The sequence below is a fragment of the Diceros bicornis genome, chromosome 2, assembly GCF_020826845.1.
Source record: "Diceros bicornis minor isolate mBicDic1 chromosome 2, mDicBic1.mat.cur, whole genome shotgun sequence".
Taxonomy (NCBI): Eukaryota; Metazoa; Chordata; class Mammalia; order Perissodactyla; family Rhinocerotidae; genus Diceros; species Diceros bicornis.
This window is the reverse complement of record NC_080741.1, coordinates 68,875,511-68,894,595: the sequence shown is the minus strand read 5'-3', so window position 1 is coordinate 68,894,595 and position 19,085 is coordinate 68,875,511. Positions and strand designations below refer to the sequence as shown.

At 35.8% G+C, this 19,085-nt stretch overlaps 1 long non-coding RNA gene across 1 annotated transcript; it reads left to right on the top strand.

The window, feature by feature from the left end:
- Positions 1-5,828: 5,828 nt before the first annotated feature.
- Positions 5,829-17,761, top strand: LOC131411182 (uncharacterized). The gene is made up of 3 exons (XR_009221515.1): positions 5,829-5,923; positions 12,903-13,115; positions 17,679-17,761. It is a non-coding gene; the product is annotated as an uncharacterized LOC131411182 (long non-coding RNA).
- The last annotated feature ends 1,324 nt before the right edge of the window (positions 17,762-19,085 follow it).

The window sequence follows — 19,085 nt, the reverse complement described above, 5'->3', positions numbered from 1 at the left end:
TAAAAGGAGATTTATATCTTATTTTGCTAAATGAACCCTTAAGTAAAAACAGGTAAAATACTTGCTTTGACAGTAACGAAGGCTGTCTATGTTTCTTTCTTTGTGTGTGTGTGCGCGCACATGGACGCGTGCTGTACATATCTCTAATTGAAAATTAAGCTTTAAAAATAGAATATAATAAAAAATGGGATGATTGGTTAATTTCTGCCATCCTTATTTTTTAAATTGGTTGTACTAAGTTAAGTCATTGTTTGGAACTTTGCACGTACACTTTAAAGATTACAAACGAGTAGATCGGTCCTGGCCCACATAAAGTATATGTACTTTATAAGCAGAGCTGCAATATAAAGATAGAATAAAAATGACAATTTCCTTCTAAAAACCTAAATGTGAAGCTATACATGCTAACATAATTTTCAAAATGGCAAATCATAATAATAATAAAGTATTTTCAATTGGTCATAAATAGAAAGATGTATGCTTTCTTTCATTGTCAGTAAGTTGATTTTGCCCATCAAATAAATTCGGCTGAATAGCTTGTTGGGCAAGTGCCCCCTTCCTCTCTCCTAATATAGATGTTTCCCTCTTCCAGCCTAACTTTCAGAACAATAAGAACCTGTGCCTTGATGCAGTGACTTTTTCCATTAAGAGTTTCATTAGAATTTTAAAATATTCTAAAATACAAATGGAATATATTCCAGCACATTGGATGATGTGGTCCACGTATATACTCCATACACTGACGGCTCTTTCTCTATTAAAGAAACTACGACGTGTCATCTTAACATTCTGTTTAGCCTGAGGTTAATAGTCACAATTCTAGGTTTTCAGCTCCTGTGGTTTTACTTTCATTGATTTATTACTGTTTTTATTTTTCTATATCAAGTTTCTTATTAAATTATAAATAAAAGTATATGCTGATGGTGGTATTCTAAACATTACTTTGAATAATAGGAGTGTTTATTTCCTTTAAACTCTAAATGACATACTTTGTACTAGTTAAATGTTCTTCAACAATATAACAAAATATAAATCATCTACTGGAACCCACATTCTAAAATATAACCAGGTCTATATTCATATTAACTCATGGAAAATTCTTTTCTGCACTGTTTGAGAGAGTATGCTCAGTGTTTTACTATTGTTTATTCTTCAATAACTAATCACCCTTCTTGGTCTTCCAAAAGTTCCTGGGATTTCACTAGTTTACACGTTGATTGAATACTGTTCCCAGAATTGCTTTTGGCACCAGGCCAACTGCTGTGATAATCAGCTATAAGATTTATTCCAGCGGAGAAGTGTTATAAACATAAGGATTCATAAGGCACCGCACTGACAATGAATACTGATGCTTTCTTTGAGATGGTTAAAAACTTTTTGTGCCTTCAATGAGCCCTAATGCCAGTCTTTACACTCTTCAACTACATGTGAGCTTTGATTTTGTGGAAAAAAGGCATGTTCATTAGATTTGGTGATTTGATATTTGTATTAATCATTATTAGCTGGTTTAGCAAACTGAAATGATTTAATTTCACAAAGGCAAATAAAGAAAAATCACAGAGAATATTTTGAAAGACCCACCCTTATGGAAATTAAGGAATTAACAGCTATACATGATCTGACACATTTACTGCAATAGGATATATTATTATACTGGTTGATGGGTGGAGTAAAAGTACAAAGAAAGCCAAAAAATTCAAAGGGAAACAGCTGGCAAGTAAATGCACTGAGCTGGAAAAGAATAATAAGAAGAAATGAGGTGAATGGAAAACAAGATGCATAATCCTTTCTTAAATAAAAGACACAAAAGCAAAGAAAAATGTAACTTATAGCTTACAGAATGTTGAGAAGAAAAGATTGCAGAATATTAATCTTCAGTAGGGGAAAAGAAAAATAGGTGTAGCTGAAATGTTGGAAAGTTATAGAAACAGACTATTCAACTAAGGTAATCTGTGGATGCATAAAGATAGATGTTTGGGTGAATTTGGGGGGCTGCAGAAGAGTTAAGGAATAAGATAGGCTAGAAAGCTCAGTGGCAAAAGTACAAGAATAAAATGCTTTCCACAGTATTCATTCCTTAGGTGGGACCTTTGGGTACCCGAAGTTCATTCAGAGTTCACCAAAACTTCCTCAGGAAAACCTCCTCACATTTCCCAAACATTGCTCTAAGAGCTCCCTTTATTTTCACTTTTTAGTGTGTACCACCACTTATAGTTATTTACCCATGTCATTATATAATTTTCTCCCCCAGGGGAATATAAACTTCAGAAATTCTGGTAGGGCAACCTCACCATTATAGCTCAAAGCTTACTACGGTGCCTGGAGGACAGCAGGCATTTAGAAACATTTTTTGAATGATGAAACGAATGAATGAATGAGTACATGATTGAGTGAATGGACTAACTACTCCATGCTCAGTAATCCTGCCTGGAATTGCGAATTAGAATAACAGGAAAAGAAAGTAAGAGTCAGGGACAACTAGAAAGAAGGACTCTTACGAAGGGCTTGAGAATATTTGGGGAAGGAGGCAAAAAAGGAAACTTGGGGAAATCGGACTTTAGAGACTGAAAAAAGTAAAACTAGAAAATGAGGAGGGTGTGGAAGGAAGGAGATAAACATAGAAATTACGGTTGAGATGTAATTCAATACCAAAATAGTTATCTAACAAAGCATGTTGCGACACTTATATGTTTTGAATATTAAAATCTCAAATGTCAACTGTAAATATTGGAATTATAAATAGTGAAATCATAAATTCTACTTTGGGCTTTTCTCCAGAATGGAGTGAAATTCTTTTTTTCATTCAAACTTCTAATGAAATGATAAGAATAGCTCTCATTTACTGAGCACGTATTACGTGCCAGCTACCGTCTTTTTCTTGCACGTATTCCGTTAATCCTCATGATTACCATATGTGGGAATTACTATTATTATCTATATATTCTGACTTTACCAACTCGCTTCTCTCTCACTCTTTAACTACTTACATCCCATATCCTATCCCCCACACCTCTGAAATTCTTTTTTATGAAGGTTTCTGGTATCCTACATGTTGCCAACTCTTCATAGAACTTGTTTTACCTGTTCAGAGACCATAGAGCGAGTATGTAGGGATCAGATTCAGAATGGCATTGCTCACATACTGCACCCTGAGGATATCTCTGATGCCTTCCTCTGCAGAGTGATTCCAGAGAGAAAGCAACTTATTATGTGCACAGCTGTGCTGGCCAGGTGCATCCGCAAGAGTAGACTACAGTTGCTAAAAGCAGAAGCTGTGGTGACTTCCTTTCTGCCTATCGGGTCAAGCCACTCCCCTGTCTTCACAGAGCACCACACTCAGCACACCCAGCAGGAAGGTGAGAAATGAACACCGACTCAGTCAGATGGACATGAATTCCAATTCTAGCTCTGACTTGTACGTGCTGGAGGAGCTTGGAGAGTAGGTTTAATCTCACTGAGCAGTTTCCATGATTGTAAAATGGAGATAACAATACATACTTTGCAGATTTGATTTCATTAGATATTTATAAACTTTCCAGAGTGGTGCCTGGCACATAGTAGCTGCTCAATAAATAAGAACTAATGCTTTGGGGGCCGGCCCATGGCATAGCGGTTAAGTGCGCGTGCTCCGCTGCTGGTGGCCCACGTTCTGATCCCCAGTGCGCACTGATGCGCCGCTTGTGGGGCCATGCTGTGGCGGCATCCCACATAGAGTGGAGGAGGATGGGTATGGATGTTGGCCCAGGGCCAGTCTTCCTCAGCAAAAAGAGGAGGATTGGCATGGATGTCAGCTCAGGGCTGATCTTCCTCATGAAAAAAAAAAAAAAGAACTAATGCTTTTATTCTGAAATAGAACGTGTTCAATGGTGTTTTTTGAAAACTGCTATCTAATTGGGGAAATAAAATATTATAACATAACATAGGAAGCAGCATTTGGCTGAATCTGCACTTATTTCACTAAGCTTATCACTTTTTTCTTATCTACTTGTTCTTCCGCTTGCCCCCTTATCTTGGGTGAATAACTTGTTCTGCTTTTCTTTCTCTATCCTCCTTCCCTCATTCACTTAGTCCACTAGCATATTAATCTATTTCTAAATCTTGAAGTGCTTCATCCCAGTTACGTATGCCTACTCTCTTCACGAAGATTTTAGGTCATCACTATGCATTCAGAACGGCTGCCTTATGTTCATAGTTCCATGTCTTATCTCACATCCAAATTAGCATCTCCACATCCCCCACTCCTATCTTTCTTCATCTTTCTCAAAGGAAACGCCATGCTCCAAGTGTCCCAGGCCAGAAGTCCTTTCCTACAACATGTCTTTGAATGTGTTGTTTCCTTCCCACTCTATTGAAACCCCAGCATCATCTCTCCAAGAACTTGTCCTGGCATACTGGCACCCACATTAATCTCTTTGGAATTCTAAGTATGAGAAGTTAGAGTTTGGAAGTCTTATTATTTCAGTGAGTATATGAGTCCTTTGGGAAACAGGAATAAGATCTTTTTAGCATCTACGTTGGTGCTTGTAAGTTTTGAACAAAGGCTCGCCACTTAAGTGTGAGGGTCCACGTGTCCTTGGTAGAGAGGGGCATTGAGCAAGTTCATGAAGCTGGATTCTTTTTATACTTCTACTATGAAAGGTAATCTGTTAATCTGAATAAGGGAAAACTCGATTGTTGTTCATAGGTGTTAGCACACAGAGGATGTGGCTCAACTTTTTTGCATGTATGAAAGGCTGATGTGAAGTAGAGATGTATTTGTATAATTCATGTACTATAAGAGAATAATGACTATAATCACAGGAATATCTTCATTGGCAGTAGAAAAATAAACAAAGTCTTACTTAATGAATTTGCCTAGCGCATTTCCTTTCCTGGTTATTGGTCTAAATAATACTTAAAAAATATTATTGTCCCATTTTCCCTGGTATTTCCTTCTATTGTGTGGGTCTTCTTCCTTTTGTTTTCTAAACAATCTGTATTTTATTGTGTTATAGAAGAAATGACACCTAAAAAAATCAGAATGAACAAAGGAGACAATTTTTGGATTTGAGATTTTGAAAGCTTAAGCCTCAGGTTAATGGGAAAGACCCATGTGCACAGCTAAGAGACTTGGGAGAATGTGAGTGCGTAAAAACGAAAATTCCCATCTCACTCCTGAGAATACACAACATTTCCTCAGTTGCAGGGCATGGGGAAGATAGATGCTGAGTAAGGGCCAGAGTTGCGGTGAAAGGGACAGTCACTCAGGAGGAGGGTTAATATCCAGCCACCTAGCCTTCATTTGAGTAAGCGATATCTATTGGCAACTCCCTGAAAACAACTGAGAGCTAATTCAGTGCCCTCAAAACCATACAGGTGCCACTCAAGTGAACATCATTTATGCCAGCTGGGAGGAGACATGTTACTCACTTTTCTCTTTAGCTATCATACATAAAAAGGAAGAAATATAATGTTTAAAAAAAGCCTGTTCACCAAAAATATAAAACACTGGAAGAGATAATTGATCAAGAATATATAGTATCTGAACGAAACATATATATCAAATATGAAATACTACATAATTACTGAATACATATTTATATATATACATGTCCTATACAAGTACTATATATGTTTTGCACTTGAATTAGAGAGAGCCTAGAAGAAAAGCCTTAAAAATTACAAAAATGCCCATTTCTTCATTTTAAGTCTAGTACAAATATAATCAAATGTATAAGGGAAATTGGAGAAATTGACAAAAGAATTCTAAAATTCAGTAACTCTTCACACTGTCAGTTTTATTTCCTCTCCTCTCTTTCACAGTCCTAACGTGTTAACGCAGGGGAGATACAACGGACTTTTCAATGTTCCCAGAAAATATGCTGTTCCCTTTCTTCCTGGCTTGTAGTCAACTTCAACTCATTCGTCTAGACCTCTTTCAAATGTAAGTGGCATAGCCAAGACTTAAGAACAAGGGCTCCAAGAAACAGGCACACTGGGGTTTACGGCTGGTTCTTTCTTTCATGTGTTGTGAAGTGGGACAATGAATTAACCTTCTCCAAGCCTAGTTAACCCCCAACTCTAAGACTGGGACAATATCTACACAAGATCAAGAAGGTAGATAAAAGAAAGCCTAGGAATGTGCTTTGAAATGTGTGTTGAACATATCCAATCATGATCCCTGTCCTTCTCAAGGTCTCTTTTGAAAGGAAAGGCTGCTGGTAAACCGACAGCTCATTGACAGAGCAGACGCTGTTCTAGTTCAGGCTATCTCTGGGTAGCCAGTGACGTATGTCACAGCCTTAGGAGGAAAGGTGAATGGAGACAATCAGATTCCTCTTCTCAGGCAACTGAACTCAAAAGATTGAAAGAATGTCCCCAGTGGGAGTAGAAAGAGTAAAGAGAGAGTAGAATGTGGAGACAATTAAACTGCATTAATAGAGAATTGCGAGAATAAAGTTTTTGCACATCTTGATGTCCAATAATATTGATGGGTGAGATCATTGAAACCCATCCTCCTGCAGAAAACAACTGAAAACACTGACATAAATTTTAAGACATCTTCTTAGACACATGGACTCGCTGACTAGGTAGTAAGGAATTATCACAACAATATCTGAGTGGAAGTGGGAACCCAGATAGAGGGGGCTCTCAGGGTACTTGCATAGCCAGGAGGACTTGAACTTTGAGTTTGGAGATTTCACTGGATCCAGAGAAGTCAAAGCCCTGGGCTCACCCACGGCAGGAAGTCTAAGAAGACAGCCTACCTCCGTACCATTGGGATCCAGCAGGGCTTCATCCTCTGGGTCTGGACAAATCAAACGTGGACTCACCACATCTCTCCCAAGCCCAAAGGCCTTACAGGAAGTTATCTTGCTGCTGAGCAGAGCAGGGACATAAAAACATCTTGAGAAATTATAACGGCAATATAACCCTGGCCCTTGCAAGGATATTCAAGACAAAGTAACAACACCCAGGTGGTCCAAAAACCTTCTTGCCCCTTCTTGAAATGTTTATTATTATTATTGTGGCAAAATACATAGAACATAAAAATTTACTATTATAACTATTTTAAAGTGTACAGTTGAGTGGCATTAAGTACATTCACAATGTTATACAACCATTACCACTATCTAGTTTCAAAACATTTTATCACCCCAAATAAAAACCCCATACCCATTAAACAGTTGCTCCCCAGTCTCCCTTCCTCCAAGCCCCTAGCAATCATTAATCTGCTTTTTATCTTTATGGATTTGCTTATTCTGGGTATTTCATACGAATGGAATCACACAATATGTGGTCTTTTATGTTCAATTTCCTTCACTTACCATAATATTTTCAAGGTTCATCCATGTTGTAGGATGTATCAGTACTTCATGTCTTTTGATGGCTGAATAATATTCCATTGCATGAATTTAGTACAATTAGTTTACCCATTCATTCGTTATTGAATATTTGGATTTTTTCTACCTTCCTTGAACTATTTTAAAATGGTCTTGCACTGGTAATGACCCTAGGCACCTGGCAGAAACAAAACAAATCTAAGAAAGACATTTTGATCCTAAAATTTCAAATAATTTAGGAAAACAAGCAGGTCATTCAAAATTAACCAAGCATATGAGGAAACAAATCATCATGACTGAGCAGCAGTGGAAGCAATAGAGAGCACTGACAGGACTGCAAAGATTCAGATACCTGCATTATCAAGTGCAGATTATAAATCAATACGTTAAAAATTTTTTTAAATTTAAACTTTATACAGTGAGTTGGATTAACACAAACTATCACATAAATAATCATATAGTTGGAAAGTAGCTAAGGAAAAAATTGGGACATTTGAATGAAAATGCATAATGTTTGGGACACCAAAAAATAGATAATATCAAGTACCTGAATAATCCTTCTATGTCTTGAAGAATATATTTATAATTTTTAATTCCCTGAGGTTCTGCATGTGATCTTTTTCAAAATATTATTACTGCTTAATATAATGTGTTTGATATTGAGTTCCTGACCAACTGTAATACTGTTCTTAAGTGAAAATATTAGTGGCTTTATGATACTCAGCTTCTCAAACATTTTTCTGAAGTGTCCTGATAAAAGACAAACACTATTTGTATATTTCATTGTGTAAGCTCAAAGATCCACGGGAGGACTTGGAAACAGAGTAAAATCCACTACCTAGGCCCTAGAAGCAGTTGTGAAATATTAAAATCTGGGAAGTCAGGTAGCTATTAAAGCTTACTTTTATTTGTGAATATAAACTAAGACACAAAAACAGATGAATAAAATTTAACAGGCAGGTAAAGAAAAATAATTCAAGATGTTTTTAAAATTCTGACAGGGCCGGCCCCGTGGCTTAGTGGTTAAGTGCACGTGCTCCGCTGCTGGTGGCCCTGGTTCGGATCCCGGGCGCACACCGACGCACCGCTTCTCCGGCCATGCTGAGGCCACGTCCCACGTACAGCAACTAGAAGGATGTGCATCTATGACATACAACTATCTACTGGGGTTTTGGGGGAAAAAAGTGAAAGAATAAAATAAAATAAAAATTCTGACAAGGGCGTTTTATTTGACTAAAATTTAAGAATTCTCCCAAAATGTAATCCCTAAGTGCTTCCTATAAATTGTACATAAAAGGTCAAATCACATGAACGAAAAATGAAAACTAAAACCCGTCACTAGACTGCCATGTGTCCAAAATGCTAAATATCCAGACCATCAATGTCAGCATAACTTATATCCTGATATACACCTACCCTCAATGGGAATTTAGGTAAGCATCAAAGAAGACTTCAAGGAAAAAACATAATTTTTCATCATCAAATTAATATAGCAAGATTTTCCACGATATGATAAAGGCTTAGGCAAAACTGGTTATATTTGACCTCTACGTACTTAAAGAAATAAATAGCAATTAATTTCTTATCTCATCTGACCAAAAACTGTACGAAATATTTTATGTTCAAAACTTGAGACACACAACACAGAAATTCAGCAAAAATATCTGCATGCAGGCAGTCCTTACTTCGCATGGCACTGTGTTAACTGAAACTCATGCACTGCGCCCTCCCTTAAGCAAAGGCTGCCTGTATTCTAAACAGCTCGTTATTTTGCACAAATACAAGTATACACCAAGGAGCAAAATCCAACAGTCTTGCTATATGGGTGAGATATGGAACTCTTTGAGCTATTTAAAATATCCTTTGTTTTCCCAAATACCATTCTGTTTTTATAAAATATGGAGGGAGGAATGGAATCTAATTTGCACTCAGTTACACTGATTAATAAAAATGCTGTTTTTATCTGAGAATATTATTCTGGGCTCTATTTAATGTGACTGAAAAGACACAGATTACCATATATAACCTTAAGTGAAACTTAAAATGCTCATTCCCACGAGCTTTATTTTATACTCTGAATTCAGATAAGTACATTCTATTCTGAAATGCTCTCTTTTAAAAAGAACTCTACAAGCACAAACAGATGGATTAATTACATTAAAAACTGACATGTTAAGTATAAAGTTAAAGAAGCCAAACTTATGCAAATAGAAAATTTATCATTTAATACCCAATTGAATTTAAATGAATTCTTTTTTTACTGTCATCAGGTTTCAAAACATTTCAGGCATAGGATAAGAGACAATTTATCTGGCATCATAGAAATCTGAGAAAATAATTTTTCCTTCCTTTTAGATTTTGAGAATAATCAACTCCTATTTATAGCTTAATAATAATAAAAAAAGAACTTTAGGATAGAGACTTTTTTAGAGAGTAGGTCAACGTAAGGAAAATACAGACCATTCATTTCCCCAAATCAGCGTTTTCTTTTCCAAACCTCATTGTCCTTATCTCGTATTGCTGGGAAAATAGCAATTACAGAGTAACAGAAGGTTCACTTTTCTCCAGAGCACTTTCATAGGCAGAGTCACCAATTAAAAGTATTGCCAGATTTCAAACGATATCATAAAAGACAAGTAATTTTTTTCTTTCTCATTTTTATAAATCAAAAGGAAGGAATATAACTATCTATTATAAGCTGTAAATTTATTAAATTTCTCTACTTATAACTCAGTTATTTGCAAAACTATAACTGTAACTACCCCCACCAGACATGCAGTGTAGTGGTTAAGAGCAGACTCTAGAGCCAGACGGCCTCGGCTCATATCCCAGCTCTGTCATTACTAGCTTTATAACTTTGGGCAAGTTATTTAACTGCTCCATGCCTCAGTTTTTTCATCAGTAAAATGGGATAATAATAGCTAATGTCTACCCCAGAAAATTAAGAGAATTAAATGAGTTAACCATGAAAAGCATTCAGATGAGCACAATAAATAATCAATAAATACTGCAAAAATAAAAATAAAACATAACCACAGAAATCTGGGTAAGGACAAAATTATTATAGACAGGTAGATTTCCAATTTGATGCAACTTTTTTAGCATCTTCCTATTTATTTCCCATTCTATTTCTAACCCTTCTCCAAACTGTCCTATTTGGATAACAACAGGGCGGGCCCATAATTTACCTTATCTTCAAAACTTTCTAAGTCAGCTTTTCTCTTTCACAGCAGGAGGAGAGCAACAGAGGAAAGGCAGGGCACACGTCAGAATCTATGATGAATAGCATGAGTTCGTAGATGAGTTCTTTGAAAAGATTTGTTGGTAATTTTAATTGAGACTAGTCCTCATACACTGGTCCAACTCCTTCTCTCTTCCCAGACCCAAACAAGCGATTAGTTCCTTACAAAATAGCAGCATCAACAATTTAGCAGTGGTCAAGGAAAATGGAGTTATTTTAAAGCCAAGTCTAGAATTGGAAGTCTTATAGAAAACCAACTAAAACAAGACTTGGAGAATTATTTAAACATATTTGTCAATAACTCTTTCACATTTGCATGTGTAAATCTGAAAACTCCCTTATGAACATACCAAATATGAAGACTTCTTTTTATTTGCAATAATAACACTAATAATAATGGCTGCAATTTATTATATGGCAGCATTTGATAAACGCTCTATATGGATTATGTTATTTAATTCATAGAGTTCTATGGGGCAGTAACCATTAAACCTTATGGCATAAAGATTTTAAGTTACTCAACAAGTGGCCGGAGTCCAAATTTGAAATCAGATTCCTCTGATTCCTCCTCAGAGTCCAGGCTCTTAAGCCCTGTTCTGTAGTCTAATATTTGTAAATTATTTGCTTGGTCTGATGCTGCTTGCTGTAGAAATGACCATGGCACCCTTTCTAACCTTACTCCGACATGAGAGAATTCAACTTGCTTTAGGAGAAGTACCTCCTCTTGAGGAATTTCCAGGGTGCATCTCCTCCCCATCTGGAACCTCAATGAGAGAATTGGGTTCATTGTTACTCTAATTTTATTCTTCAGATGTCAACCATGTCTTTGGACATGAAAGAGAATGAACTTTTGAAATAATTTCCAAGGACTTCCGATCTTTTTTACTTGCTAGAACTTTCAAGTACCAAGATTTGAATTATATGTCAAATTCTCAAATCAGATGTAAAAGCTATGAAAGACTTAAACAGCTTTCAAGATCAAGTTGAGAGGCCAGATATATTTGAAGGGGAAATAACATGTATTCAATTTTAATGTTAGAATTCAAGTTATTTAAACTTAGCTGAGGTGGTTAGTCATAAGGTTTGTGTATGGAAAACAGATGAAAATATTGAGTCCATTTTAATAGTGAGAACATACGGACTAGATGGAAAATTTAATGGAGGCATCTTTCTCCTGGTTTTCTTCCTTGTTATTATATTTCAAGCAACAGCTTTGTCCTGCCAAGTCATCATACTACACTGAATTTAGAACTCTTCTGGGCACATGCTTTCAACAGAAAGATTCCTTTACCATAATATTAGTAATTTCAGGCAGCTTATTTGAATGCCAGTGGAAATTTAGGATGCCCCAACAATATATTGATTTCCAAATGTAGAAATGTGGTTCTAATATAACCACTTGCAAATATTACTGTTGTCCTCTCTTGGGCTATATTTATTTTTGAAATACGAAAATGATAGTTTTATTTTAGCAAGAGCAAGTATGGAAATCTTTAATTTAAAAGACATTGGTAAATCTTATGTAATTGCTTCAGCATTGATTTTAACAGTAAATATTCCTTGTGAACTCATATATTCAAATAGATGGGTAGAGGAAGACTCTCAGTGAAAGTTTTTGGAGATTAACCATATTGTCCCCATTTATCTAGTAAGATATGGGGAATTTATGGTAGGTATGCAAAGGGATGTTCCATGGACATACTTGGGTCCAAAGAAATGTGCTTAGTAGAAGACAGGAGGGAGGGCACTCATGGGATGAAGGTGGAAATTCAGGGACTAAATGTGAAAAACATTTGTTGTTGAGGAAAAGGAGAGATATATAAAAGTGATATTTCTGTGATCATTTGCTGTATAACTCAGGCCAGATGGATATTCAATACCAATTGCAAAATTGGCACAGAGGTAAACAGTAGTAGGAGGGTGAACAGCTTTGTATTCTGATGTGTCTAGGAAGTTTTACTCTGCTACAAAGTAAGACACCTTAAGAAACTGGAGTGTTGTTTTAAAAAGAATTCATTATTTTAAAAAATCATTTTCTTTTCATTAATAAAACAAAACCTTTCACAGTAGGAAATGTAGAAATACATATAAGAAGAAATAAAAAAATAAAAACCAGTTATAAACCTACCTTCAAAGATAACCAGTATTAAGAATTTTGCATACCTTAAAATGTCTGTGTGCATGTGTGTATGTGTTTGTCTGTCTACATGTTTATATAAAGCATGAATAGAAACAGAAATATGTACAATATTTTGTAATCTGCTTTTTGTATATACGTTGAGAACATTCTTCTCTAAGATTAATTGTTTTTCTCTTTAAAACTTAATGTTTATTTGCAGAGCAAGCAAGAAGAATTCAAATTCTGGACTTAATACTGGATCACCTTTGTTCCAGACCAAAAAGTGGCTGGAGATGTTGAAAAGGCATAAACTTTAAGAGGAAGAAACTTTGTCACATTGGATTTGTCATCATCCAAAGAAAGGAATGCTGGGCAGAACCAGAAATATATTATTCACACACTGGATTTTGAAAAAAATCCAGAGATGATAATGGTAAGATGTGCTACCAAATCTAAAAAGGAATCTGACTAATGTTATTTCTGCATCTCCTTACCCACACATTTATCTAACAAGCATTCTTTTCTTCCATATATAAGAGAGATTAAAAGCACAAATAGAAGGCAGATCGCCTGGGTTTGAATCCTGGATCCTAAGTCTCAGTGTTCTCTTGTGTAAAATGGGTATGATTAGTAGGCTGTTATGAAACCAAATGCGATAAAGGTCTTGAAACAGCGCCTGGTGCCATCCATGTGTTCCATAAATTAGGCTGTTATTGTTATCATTGTGGTTAGATTCTAGTCACTGACTACTCTCTTCTGATTACTTGGAATTCTCCAGCAAAATTTTTCAAATAGAATTACCTTTCTTAAGGATAGGAACTATAATTTGCTTACCACTGTATCCTTGGCTCCTATCACAGCTGTCTGACTTATAATGGGGTGCAAAAACAAACAAGCAAAGAAAAGCCCTCCTTGTACCTGTCTTGTCCTCCAGCCTTTAATTCATTCTATGAGCTACCTGATAAGACATTTGATTAAGTGTTTAAAACTTAAGCTAGCCAGAGTTGGTTTCTGTTGTTAGCACTTAAAGAATACCAATAGTTAAACTGACTCAGATGCTCCCAAGGCCAGAACAGATCTTAGTGTTCACTTGGGAGGAATGTTTAGAGGGAAGTTATTTTGTTAGTTAGCCAGTTCACAGGCAATATTTTCATGTAATGACAATATTTCCTTCAATATATGACCTTAATGGTGGGAATGTGAAAAATGAAAATTGATGTAAAGAATCAATTGATAGTAAGACCACAGACTCTGGACTCAGTACCTGGGTTCCAAACCCTGCTTTACCCTGTACTAGGTGTATATTCTGCAGCAAATCATGGAAATTCTCAGTACTCTATTTCCTTATCTATAAAATTGGGGAAATAATAATTCCAATCTCATAGGGTATTGTAAATATGTGATGTGCTTAGAGGGTTGCCAGAAACAAGAATTCAATAAATGCTAGGAATAATAATATAAACAATGGTTAATAAGAAGAAGAAGAACAGCCTAGAACTAGCTCTGTGTTGAGTTGGTTCTTATAAAGGATGATGTTAGTGAAACCTAGTGAGGGCCTTTAATAAGTGGGCATGCTGCTAAACCCAACACTGATCTGATTGAATTCTCTGCATTACTAAAGCACTTCAACTGATGCTTAATTTTGGAGAAAACAAATAAAATACAGTAGTCATGTTAAAATGTTAAAAAATAAAACATGTGCAAAGAGTACCAGGGAATACAAACAAAAGGAAAATGAAAATAGAAGTGGTAACACTAGTAGCAGACAAAGTGGAATTGAAAAATAAAAGCAGCAAGCAAGATAAAGAGGGACATTATGAAATGTAATGAGGGGCAATTTACAATGTAAATATAATGAACATATCTGCATCTCCAAACAAGCTAACAACTAATACATAAAGCAAAAACCATTGGCTATGCAAGGAGAACTTAATAAAAATAAGATGATAGTGAGAGTTTTCAACAGTCCTCAAAGAATTAAACAGATTTACTAAATAAAAGAAAAAGTAAAGACATAGAGGAACTGATTAATAAACTTGATTTAATAAATATACAGAGATATTTTCATCCCTCAAATAGAGAATGTATGTTTTTGTATGTACATAGACTATTTACAAAAATTAACCATTAAAAACACTTAATAAATTTTTTAAAAGTAGAGCTATATTTTTTAGGCTACTTCTTTTTTTAATCATAAACTAATACAAATATCTAATGCAATTAGATATAGACAAAAGATGATGAAAGTAGTTTTATATTTAAAAATTATTCTCCTAGATAACTCCTGGAAAACAAAATTAAATGCAATCTAGAAAATACTGAGTCAAAGAATATTTCATCCCAAATGTAGTCGTTCCATGAAAGCTGTATTACTAGGACTAGCTCTGACTTTAAAAGCCTTTGTTGGGGCCGGCCTGGTGGCGCAAGCGGTTAAGTGCTCGTTCTCTGCTGCGGTGGCCCGGGGTTCGCCAGTTCAGATCTCGGGCATGCACCGACGCACCGCTTGGCAAGCCAAGCTGTGGCGGCGTCCCATATAAAGTGGAGGAAGATGGGCACGGATGTTAGCCCAGGGCCAGTCTTCCTCAGCAAAAAAAGAGGAGGATTGGCAGATGTTAGCAAAGGGCTGATCTTGCTCACACACACACAAAAAAAGCCTATGTTATTAAACAAGACAGATACAAAAAAAAAAAAAACAGTTGTGTAGCATCTTAAGAAATAGTAAAAGAACAAGATGAAACAAAAAGAAACAAAGATACGCTTAAAATTAAGGAAATAGAAAATGAATATTAAGTAGAATGGATACATAAATCTGGTTCTTGGAAATGGCTAGTAAAATAGACAGCCCTCTTGGCTCTTTTGCAACTATGATTGGAGCAAAAAGAAAAAATACAAAAATAGACATGACTAAGAATGAGAAGTAGGACATATAACCATAGATTCAGGAGAAATTAAACAGATTTGAAGGGGCTACTGCTGAAACTTTATGACAGCCAATTAGAAATCCTAGAGACAGTGCGTGATTACCTGGCAAAACACATATTAACAAAATTATCCCCAAGAGACAAAAATAATATGAGTTGCCCATTTACCCCAGAAGACATTAGAAGGTGGTTAGAAATGTGCCACGGAAAAGAGTTACCAGTTCCAGATGCCCTCAAAGCTGAATTTTATTCATCTTTGAAAGACACACTGTTAACACAAACAATTCAAGTCAAAGAAAAATATGGAAATTCTCCCCAACTCATTTTATGAAGCCAATTTTGTGGCTTCGCAAAGACAGCACAAAAGAGACAAAACCACAATATTAACTCACTTTCAAAGAAAGATGCAAAATTCTAAATAAAATATTAAAAGTAAAATCCAGCAGTGGATCAAAATATAATACATAGGATCAAGCAAAAGTGGCTTAGTATCAGCAAAGTCTATGAAATAGTCCCTCAATAAATTAAAGGAGGAGAAAGGAATTTATGATAATATTTATGGACTGTGAGAAGCTATTTGCTAAAATTCAGCAGCCATTTCTAATGAAAACTCTAAATCAAATAGAAAACAACTTAAATAAGACAAAATATATTTACCATGAACCAATGCAAGTATATCTGAAAACCATTTTACCTCCAAGTTTTCTTATACCATTTCTAACCCATCCCACTATATTTCCCTACTCCTCCTCCCTTCCACGAACGAACATTTATTGCGTGCCAATTGTATTTCGGGCACTGTGCTGGGCCACAATTTGAAGAAATTAAATACATAATCCAAATAGAAATATGAAAAATGAGCAGCAAATGAAAACAATACAGAAAAAGTGACAATCGAGGGGTACAAGTTAGAAAATACCCACCAAGTTGAACTCAGTTTCCCTCTTCTGAATCCAACGAAAATTGAAACTTAGCTTTAAGAATATTACAAGTTAAAATATTTTCTACAGATAGGGTCACTGATCTGTTAACAATTAAATGATCTCTATTTTTTTTTTCACATAACACGCTCTGAATCAAACAAAACCAAAACCAAAAACCGTAATAGCATATCACCAAAGGCAAGAGTATGCATTTCTATAGCATTTCTGGGTTCCCTGTGTTTCTCTGGGGTTTTACAAAGTTTGCATGTAAGTACAGCGTCCTGAAGTGACTGCAGGCAGATGAAGCCACTGTTAGGCTGCAGGGAGAGCTGACAGACAGCTTCTGGAGCGTTTAGTTAACAAATCATTACTTAGTGTTTGCAAGACTTCTACCTGAACCCAAACAGAACGTGTAACTGTCTTAGAAGAACAAAGCCATCAATTGTAAAACAAACCTTGGTAAAGGCAGCTAGGATCAGCAGGGAGGGGAAGTAAAGTAATTTATTCAAATTGTATATCTGAATAGTAAGAATGCTTTTTTTTCCCCCTAAATGTAACATAAATTTGGAATAATTTTTTAGAAAGCAACAAAGAAAATCTAAATGATATGTCTTTGCTTTCTTTTAGGGACAAGTTATGTATTTGTTATTTAAATTGAAGGAACATAAAAATGAAAATGGAAAAGAATATTAACAAATCATTTACCTAAGAAATGACGGTATTTACACTCTTAACTTTTGTGTAAAGCATGCTGCAATGTTGGGTTTAGTTTTGTCATTGAAAAGAGAAAGGTAAAGTTTGAACGCAATCCTGTCAGTGTAGTTTCTTAACTTTTGCCCTATTTAAGACTCTTAATCTGAATCTTCTAGTTGCCAAGGCTGCAAATAGGCAAGGAGAGAAGGGCAGGGCTGAGCCAAACGCAGAACAGAAAAAAAAAGGTCAAAGCAGCAGAGTTAACTATTATTTTTCAAAGACTACACGAGGCATTGAAATTCTGATACCTCATTCTTGTGACAAAAATTGTAATGAGAACAGGAAATGGTACCACATGAATCCATTGTCCTGACAATGATTTAATGAGAATGGGAAATGGTGAGAGCATAACTAATTCGCATTATGATCCTAAAGTTGTCATCTTGTGGTTCTGCTCAGATGCCGCGAAATGAAGGATGTCGGACATCAGCTGGGAGAGTGCAAGGAAAAGCAGGGAGATGGTGACATTGTGTGGCCTGAAAGTAATGGCAGAACGTTTTAGTGATGGAGAGGTAGGGCGCGGGTGGGGAGGAGGGGGATACAAAGCGTGGAGTTTGTCTGCTGAATGACAAAATAGGAATACATTTAAAGGTGGCATGGATGCCAATTGGAAGGAAAAGACCAGCAGATAAGGCAAAGGCTGTGATGGAAAATTTGAGATGGGACATAACCAAAAGATCAAATGAGAATGTACAAACAGGTGAAATCTGGCTAATTTGGACACTGTTTTATCCTGTCTTGGAGAGACTGTATGCAAGTTTGTGAAGCAGCAATTGATTTTTTGGTACTGATGTGCTATTTCTTTTTCCCCCTGAGTAAATAAAGCTTTACCTCCAAATCTCTAATTTAAACAATGCATTTTATACGTGAAGCTATCAAAGATACCCCACCTCAGGCTACAAAACCTCTGGAATAAAGCGGTCAGTGGGAGAAAGAACAGCATTCAACTTGATTATGTTGGTGGAAACGAGCACATGATATGTCAAGATTATTCAGAATTTAAATCCCACAGATGAGAGAAAATACTTTATTTCTTGTTAACAAATAAGTTTGGACCTATTTCTCTAAGGAGCAGGTTCTAGACAGTTTTCAGTATCGAATTATCTCAGAACTTCTAGACTTTGATGAGCATGCCAAGGCAGTGTTAATTGTCTGCTTACATTTAGGGAAACACGTTACCATACATGGAAACAGTTAAGAAATCAGCAGGAAAATTGAGAAATGAAACTTCTTAATTATGCATTTTCAAGTCTGACTTGCTCCTCGAAGTGCTAGCTAGTCATTGAAAGCGGTTCCTTAAAAATCCCTCTGTAAGGTTGGCAAAACATTCAGCACGCTTCTCGCAGGTGACTCCTTCCCAGAATAGAGAAAATAGAGGCACTATGGAGATCAAATAATATAAACTTCTTGGAAAAGAAATTGAATTTTACTACAATACCAAAGCAGCATGGTAATCATGCTCCATATTCATTCTACAAAATAATAACAATAATAATAATGATGATGATAAAGGGTGGTGTTTTTCCATTCAATTTTCTCTTAATATCTTTTATTTAAATGTAATGATAAAGAGAATCTTTTTGAAGATGAAAAGCAACTTTAATAAAAATGAAAAGTACTGTGATTCTCTCACTACTAGTCAAAAGCCTTTCAGACTAAGATAAATGATGCCAAGCCATTAGAAAAAAATTATTGCAAACTTATGTGTGCCTAAGCCCCCCTACTTTGCATTTTGATTCATAATTAAAATATTGATTCCATCAAATGGAGGAACAGTTAGTGTCAGCAAGAAGATGATGGAGAAAA